This window comes from Callionymus lyra, chromosome 4 (assembly GCF_982586985.1).
Source record: "Callionymus lyra chromosome 4, fCalLyr1.hap1.1, whole genome shotgun sequence".
Classification (NCBI taxonomy): Eukaryota; Metazoa; Chordata; class Actinopteri; order Syngnathiformes; family Callionymidae; genus Callionymus; species Callionymus lyra.
The window spans coordinates 38,322,880-38,331,243 of NC_141821.1; the positions used below are offsets into that span (position 1 = coordinate 38,322,880).

The 8,364-nt window shown below is 44.2% G+C and overlaps 1 long non-coding RNA gene across 1 annotated transcript; it reads left to right on the forward strand.

Moving 5' to 3' along the window:
• Positions 1-304: 304 nt before the first annotated feature.
• On the forward strand, positions 305-1,439 carry LOC148082932 (uncharacterized). Its single transcript, XR_015710848.1, has 3 exons — positions 305-899; positions 1,031-1,065; positions 1,164-1,439. It is a non-coding gene; the product is annotated as an uncharacterized LOC148082932 (long non-coding RNA).
• Positions 1,440-8,364: the final 6,925 nt, after the last annotated feature.

An 8,364-nucleotide genomic window follows, 5' to 3' on the forward strand; every position in this document is an offset into this window, starting at 1 on the left:
AGCATGTATTAATCTGCTAGAGCCTCTTGACTTCCGCGATGCGTGAACAATCCAAGCGTCTTAAGCATTTTTACCGATTTATATTCACTCTGTACCTCCTTAAAGTGGTTTGAGGTCGTTAAGCACAATCGGGGTTAGAATCGCACTGTTGACATTAAACATTTCAAGTGCGCTTCATAGTTGTAGAATTATGGTAGCCAAAGGACAACAGCTACACGTCACGTCGCGTTACCATGGCAACGAAGAGGTGGGCGACGCGTCAAATGTAACCCGGGTCGTTTGAATCCGAGGTCGGGGGGTGCTCTGTACAGGGAGTGCAGAATTATTAGGCAAATGAGTATTTTGACCACATCATGCTCTTTATGCATGTTGTCTTACTCCAAGTTGTATAGGCTCGAAAGCCTACTCCCAATTACGCATATCAGGTGATGTGCATCTCTGTAATGAGAAGGGGTGTGGTCTAATGACATCAACACCCTATATCAGGTGTGCATAATTATGAGGCAACTTCCTTTCCTTTGGCAAAATGGGTCAGAAGAGGGACTTGACAGGCTCCGAAAAGTCAAAAATAGTGAGATATCTTGCAGAGGGATGCAGCACTCTTAAAATTGCCAAGCTTCTGAAGCGTGATCATCGAACAATCAAGCGTTTCATTCAAAATAGTCAACAGGGTCGCAAAAAGCGTGTGGAAAAACCAAGGCGCAAAATAACTGCCCATGAACTGAGAAAAGTCAAGCATGCAGCTGCCAAGATGCCACTTGCCACCAGTTTTGCCATATTTCAGAGCTGCAACATCACTGGAGTGCCAAAAAGCACAAGGTGTGCAATACTCAGAGACATGGCCAAGGTAAGAAAGGCTGAAAAACGACCACCACTGAACAAGACACACAAGCTGAAACGTCTACTTGTAGACTGGGCCAAGAAATATCTCAAGACTGATTTTTCTAAGGTTTTATGGACTGATGAAATGAGAGTGAGTCTTGATGGGCCAGATGGATGGGCCCCGTGGCTGGATCGGTAAAGGGCAGAGAGCTCCAGTCCGACTCAGACGCCAGCAAGGTGGAGGTGGGTTACTGGTATGGGCTGGTATCATCAAAGATGAGCTTGTGGGGCCTTTTCGGGTTGAGGATGGAGTCAAGCTCAACTCCCAGTCCTACTGCCAGTTTCTGGAAGACACCTTCTTCAAGCAGTGGTACAGGAAGAAGTCGGCATCCTTCAAGAAAAACATGATTTTCATGCAGGACAATGCTCCATCATTGCTGGCAAGAAAGGGTCTAAAAGAAGAAAAACTAATGACATGGCCTCCTTGTTCACCTGATCTGAACCCCATAGAGAACCTGTGGTCCCTCATCAAATGTCAGATTTACAAGGAGGGAAAACAGTACACCTCTCTGAACGTGTCTGGGAGGCTGTGGTTGCTGCTGCACGCAATGTTGATCGTGAACAGATCAAAACAATGACAGAATCCATGGATGGCAGGCTTTTGAGTGTCCTTGCAAAGAAAGGTGGCTATATTGGTCACTGATTTGTTTTTGTTTTGTTTTTGAATGTCAGAAATGTATATTTGTGATTGTTGAACTGTTATATTGGTTTCCCTGGTGAAAATAAATAATTATAATGGGTATATATTTGTTTTTTGTTAAGTTGCCTAATAATTATGCACAGTAAAAGTCACCTGCACACACAGATATCTTCCTAAAATAACTAAAACTAAAAAAGCCCTGCTCCAACTTCCAAAAATATTCACCTTTGATATTAATGAGTGTTTTGGGTTAATTAAGAGCATGGTTGTTGTTCAATAATAAAATTAATCCTCAAAAATACAACTTGCCTAATATTTCCGCACTCCCTGTATATTACTGGGTGACTCGGGTAGGCGAATACCGAGGTTTTTGTCCCCCCTGTAACGTTACCTTAGTGACGCCAGGGGGACATTGCACGGCGTAGGACGGTATGACGCCTTGGGTGTGAGGACGTGTTGCCCTCTTACAGTGCATTACGTCTATAGAGGAATGATGTGTTTACACTATAAAAGTGATCATAAAGCGTTGCATACAGCATTTGTCAAGCTTTTTTCACGGAGTTTATTTTTCAAACCTCAGACCAGATAGATAGACATTATGAGAAGGAATATTTTACATTAAAATTCATAAAAACTTTTGAATATGATGCATTTGATAGATAAACAAATATGGACTAAACTGTTTGAAAATCGTTCCAGAATTCAGCGAATAAGTGTATTTTAAGATTGAGAAGTACCTCTTTCCCTGTCGTTGTTAATGTGCCGCTGCCTCTGATTGCACTGTACCAAGATGATGGTGCTTTATAAACATCCATCTACAGTTAATGCAGCGTCTATGTATACATGTCTATGATTTGGAGTGCGCAAGTGCATCCCGATAAGCATTGTGCGAAAATGTAGTGTGCAATGAGCACTCAATTAGTGTACTCGAATGGCCAGAAAATGAAGTGTAGATCGATGGACATTTTCCACCCACAATGGACCCATCTTACCGACGTATAGGACGATAAACGAAAGCTCTGTCACTGACGACGCGTCTTCAGATCAGATACCGGCGTAAATCTCTTGAGAAATCAATAACTTTACCACAAAACCACAACAACAGTAATAACAAATAAAACACAACTTAATAACTTGTTTCAATTGGTATAAAGTACAAAGAAGTGTAGCGGCAGTGTTTGATTTGAGACAGTACTACCCTGTCGAAATTTGCAAACTGTGCAAATAAGTAATTTGTCTTACAGTGTACTGTAAAGCAGTACATGTCTTTGAGACACACCTGTTGTATGATGATACCTTATCAGCTATTTCATGAGGCCTCATTACTTCAGTTCACAGCTGGTTTCCACATCAATATTGAAGTCAGTCAGTTAACATAGAGTCTTAGCTTCTCTGTTAATATCATGTATGCAAGTATGCCTCAAGTTATGTACGGTAACTTCCGTTAGTAAAACTTCTAAATTAAATAGGGAAAAGATGATTTCACATTGCGTTTATAGTAAGAAACCATTTTTTGAGTTCATTATTTGCACCAGGAAAATATCTTTATCTTGCATGAAAGATACACAAGGTTAAAACTGCCAGCAGATTTGCCTCGGACCACACTTTTTTTGGCTGCTGAATCTGATTTAAAAGCCACAAAGAATACTCCTTCCAAATAAGTTTGGAGCTGATTTCCTGTAGAAGATTTCTGTTTGTAATGTTTTCAATTAAATCAATTGAATTTCTTGTCACAAATGTCTGCAGTTTGAAAACCCGCCCGTGGCTGCCACCGCCGTTGTTCTGCACACAACGATCCATCATCGCAGCTTCAACTGTAACGTCTTAACCAATACATCCATGCTGCAGCTTTGATGTGGGAGAGGTTGGAGCGGAGCAACTCGCCATGTTGCGGCATAATTGCAATATTTTCACTTCAATCATGAATTCCACGGACAACGCTGAACATCAAGGTGTTAAATTATTGACGGACACGGTCGCAGCAATCAACACCAGTAAACACACCTTAGACCAAACATGCAACACCTGATAGTAGTTTTGGGCAATATCTCCACCTGTCCATCATCTTCAAACATATAGCAACAGACAGTTTGTATTCTTTAGCCATCAAGATAACATAAGCATGGACCCCCCAATATGGCCAATGATGATATGTTTACTCGCTATTCATCATTTAATCGCTGGTTGTCGGAGTGGTGCCCCGCAAACGGGGTTGGCTTTGTTAACAACTGGAAAACCTTCTGGGGAAAACCTCGTCTGCTTAGGAGAGACTGCATCCATCCCACGTTGGAAGGAGCATCTCTTGTCTAGCAGTGTTGAGAGTTTTAGTGCAACGTGACTCAGAGCACAGATCAGAAGGCAGAACTGCAGTCTTCCACACTCTTCTGCCCTTCTCCCACAACAGCCACCCACCTCTTACCACATAGAGAGGGTCAATCTGACCCGCTTAATAAAACCAAGTAAAAATGTCAGTAGAAGAGCTATTAAAGAAAATCTAATTCAAATAAATCTAAATCAAATAAATACTATCATTGTAGAGGACAGGAGAATTAAGTGTGGATTGTTGAATATCCGATCCCTGTCCTCAAAAGCTGCACTAATTAATGAACTTATATCAGATAAAACCATTGACTTATTATTCTTAACCGAAACTTGGCTGTCTATAGATGATTACGTATCTTTAAATGAATCAACACCACCCAGCCACACTAACTTTAACGCCCCTCGACGCTCTGGTCGAGGAGGTGGAGTCGCAGCCATCATCAACTCATGTCTGTCAACCTTTACTAGACCACAATGTGTTTTTAACTCTTTTGAAAGTATTATACTTAGCGTATCTAATACAACCTTGAGATCAGGTCAGTCACTTCTCTTTGTTGGAGTCTACCGTCCCCCTGGACCTTATTCTGAATTCTTGTCTGAGTTCCCTGAGTTCTTGACCAGCCTGGTGCTTAAATCAGATAAAGTGATTATTGTTGGTGACTTTAACATCCATGTTGATATGGTCCATGATAGCTTAGCTAACAGGTTTAACTCTATCCTGGAGTCATTTGGTTTCTCTCAGTATGTACATGAACCGACTCACTGCTTTAAGCACACATTAGACCTTGTCCTAGCATACGGACTTGAAATTAAAAATGTTATTGTCTCTCCTCAGAATTCAGTTCTTTCCGACCATCAATTAATAACCTTTGACTTCATTTTAAATGAGCCAAGTCTACAGAGCAGGAGCACTCTCAAAAGATGTCTGTCTGAAAGTGTCGTTACCAAGTTTATGGAAATAATTCCCTCTGTGCTCAGTAAAACGCCTAGCCTCAGTGTGTCAAGAAACTCCACCCAAAGTCACCCAGACATTGATAACTTTGTGGGCAGTTTTACAGACTCGTTGCACAATACGCTTGACTTAATCGCACCACTAACTAAAAAGACTGTTAACAGAAGTAGTCTTGCTCCCTGGTATACTCAGGAAACACGTAAATTAAAACAGGTTTCTAGACGACTAGAGAAGAAATGGCGTTCATCAAAACATAATGAATTCTACCAGGACTGGCAGGATAAGTTAAAAATATACAAGGCATCTCTTCGGAAAGCCAGAGCCAGCTACTACTCATCACTTATAGAAGCAAATAAGAATAACCCCAAGTTCTTATTCAGTACTGTTGCCAGGCTGACACGGAGCCATCAGTCCATTGAGCAGTCCATCCCTTCTCATCTTAGTAGCAATGACTTTATGAACTTTTTTAATGAAAAAATTGTAACTATTAGAGGAAAGATTCAAGACCTCCTAGATTCGTCTAATACAACCAGTGCAGCCTCACCGGTCACAGACACTATGACTGATACATACTTTGACTCCTTTCTACCAGTGAGTCCTCGACAGCTGTCCCAGGTTGTTTCCTCCTCAAAGTCCACAACATGTCTTCTCGATCCTATTCCCACATGGCTACTTAAAGAACTGTTCCCCTTACTTAGCACTTTCATACTTGACATTATTAACTTGTCAATAACATCTGGCTATGTGCCTCAGATTTTTAAAGTTGCAGTAATTAAACCTCTGCTTAAAAAACACACTCTCGATCCAGAGGTCCTCACTAACTACAGGCCTGATGATGATCAATTTGAGGTGTTTCAGTCTGGTTTTAGGGAACACCACAGCACAGAGACCGCCCTGGTAAAAGTAAGTAACGACCTACTGATGGCTTGTTCTTCTAGATCTCAGTGCTGCATTTGACACTGTCGACCACCAAATCCTTCTACAGAGGCTAGAAAACCATTTAGGCATTCGTGGAACTGCTCTTAACTGGTTTAAATCTTACCTGTCGGATAGAACGCACTATGTACATGTCAACCACCTCTCATCGACACACACTAAGGTCAGCTATGGTGTCCCACAAGGTTCTGTTCTTGGTCCAATACTATTCACAATCTATATGCTCCCACTAGGGGATCATCATTAAAGGCGCCGACGAGGACGGCTGCCTCTTCCAGTAGCTCCGCAGCAATTTCTATAATTTTCTGTTTTTTTTTTATTTTTTACTATAATCTTTTTAAATGGATACTTTTGAACATGGAAAGAATCGTCTTGTTTACTCAAGAGAGGATCTACTGTCGCTGAAGTCAATGGCACGGACTGGAGATCGCCACAAGATCCCGATCGAACTTCAGCGCCGTTACAGAGGCTGTCGGGCAGGGAGGAGGCTAAAGGCTAAGCTATCGGACAATCGGAGACGTCACAGACCAACGATCCCAACGATCACGATGGGGAACGTCAATTCACTGACGAATAAGATCGACGAGTTGTCTGCCCTCAACAACCAGCGGATCTACAGAGAGAGCAGCTTGTTGATCTTCACGGAGACGTGGCTCACTCAACTGACTCCGGACTCACACGTGGAGCTGCCTGGTTTCAGCACCGTCAGAGCGGACAGAGATGCGCGCGCGTGTGGGAAGCGCAGAGGAGGAGGTCTGATCATGTACGTGAATAAACGCTGGTGTAGCCCGGGACACGTTACTGTAAAGAAAGTCTCTTGTTGTCAAGATTTAGAACTGTTGGCTGTCAGCATGCGTCCATATTATCTACCGCGTGAGTTCAGTCACGTGATCGCGCTGTGTGTCTACATTCCTCCGAGCGCTGCGGCTGCATCTGCCTGTGAGAAGATCCACACAATGACAGCTCGACTTCAGAATCAACATCCTGACGCGTTTATCATCATCTCTGGAGACTTTAATCATGCCAACCTGGACTCTACTCTGCCTACTTTCCATCAGGCCGTGGATTGTCCCACCAGGAATAACAGGACAATTGACCTTCTTTATTCCAACTTGAAGGACGCCTACAGAGCCAAACCTCTTCCTCCACTTGGAAGGTCCGATCACAACCTGGTCCACCTTCAGTCACAGTACACTCCTCTGGTGCAGAGACAGACTGTGACCACTAAGACAATCAGAAAGTGGACACCAGCTGTGGAGGACGCCATCAGAGACTGCTTTGAAACAACAGACTGGGATGTGCTGCTGAGGTCTCATGGTGAGGACATCGAGGGACAGACACACTGTCTAACAGATTATTTAAATTTCTGCTTGGACGTTGTCGCCCCTACTAAGACTGTCCGCTGTTACCCTAATAATAAACCGTGGGTAACAAAGGAGGTCAAGGATGTCCTTAACAGGAAGAAAGTGGCATTCAGGAGCAGAGACAGGGACGCCATGAGGTCAGCTCAGCAGGAGGTGAAGCGATGCTTGAAGGAGGCAAAGGACACCTACAGGAGGAGGTTGGAGGAGAAGCTGAGCCGAGAAGAAATAAGAGAGGTCTGGGATGGTGTTAAAACCATCACTGGACACAAGACCAAGGCCTCTATGACTGCAAGGGGACACGGTGGATGAGGCAAATGGACTGAACAACTTTTTCAACAGGTTTGAGCAGGTCACCTCACCCTCACTGCTGCCCGCCTCAGGACCTGCCCCACCTTCTTGTGCCCCCCCCCCCAGCTCCACAGAACCACTTCCCAGCTTCACCTCACTCCAGGTACAGGATGTACTTCGGAGGATTCGTCCAGGGAAGGCTGCTGGTCCTGATAAGGTGTCTGCTCGACTGCTAAAGACCTGCGCTGCTGAACTAGCTGAGCCACTCCAGCATGTCTTCAACCTCAGTCTACGGCTGGGGAAAGTACCAACTCTGTGGTAGACTTCCTGTATCGTTCCAGTCCCTAAAAAGATCCGACCGAGTGTGCTGAACGATTACAGACTGGTGGCACTGACTTCGCAGCTGATGAAGACACTGGAGCGGCTGGTCCTCAAACATCTCACGCCACAAGTCCAGCACGCGCAAGACCCCCTGCAGTTTGCCTACCAGCCAGCAGTTGGTGTGGAAGATGCCATCCTTCACCTCCTGCATCGGACCTACTCCCACTTGGATAAAGGAAGCGGTTCAGTGAGAATCCTGTTCCTGGACTTTTCTAGTGCCTTCAACACTATCCAACCCACTCTGCTGCAGGACAAACTGACTAAGATGCATGTGGACCCTGGTCTGGTCTCCTGGATTACGGACTATCTTACTGATCGACCACAGTATGTCAGGCTGAAGGACATCAAGTCTGACACTATGGTGTGCAGTACAGGAGCACCTCAGGGGACAGTACTGGCCCCTCTCCTCTTCACCATCTACACTTCAGACTTCTGCTACAACTCAGAGCTGAGTCTCGTCCAGAAGTATGCTGACGACACTGCCATTGTTGGATGCATCAGGGACAACAGCGAAGACGAGTACAGGAGTCTGATATGTGACTTTGTGGACTGGAGTGAGAGGTACCACTTGCAGCTGAACACCTCAAAAACCAAGGAGC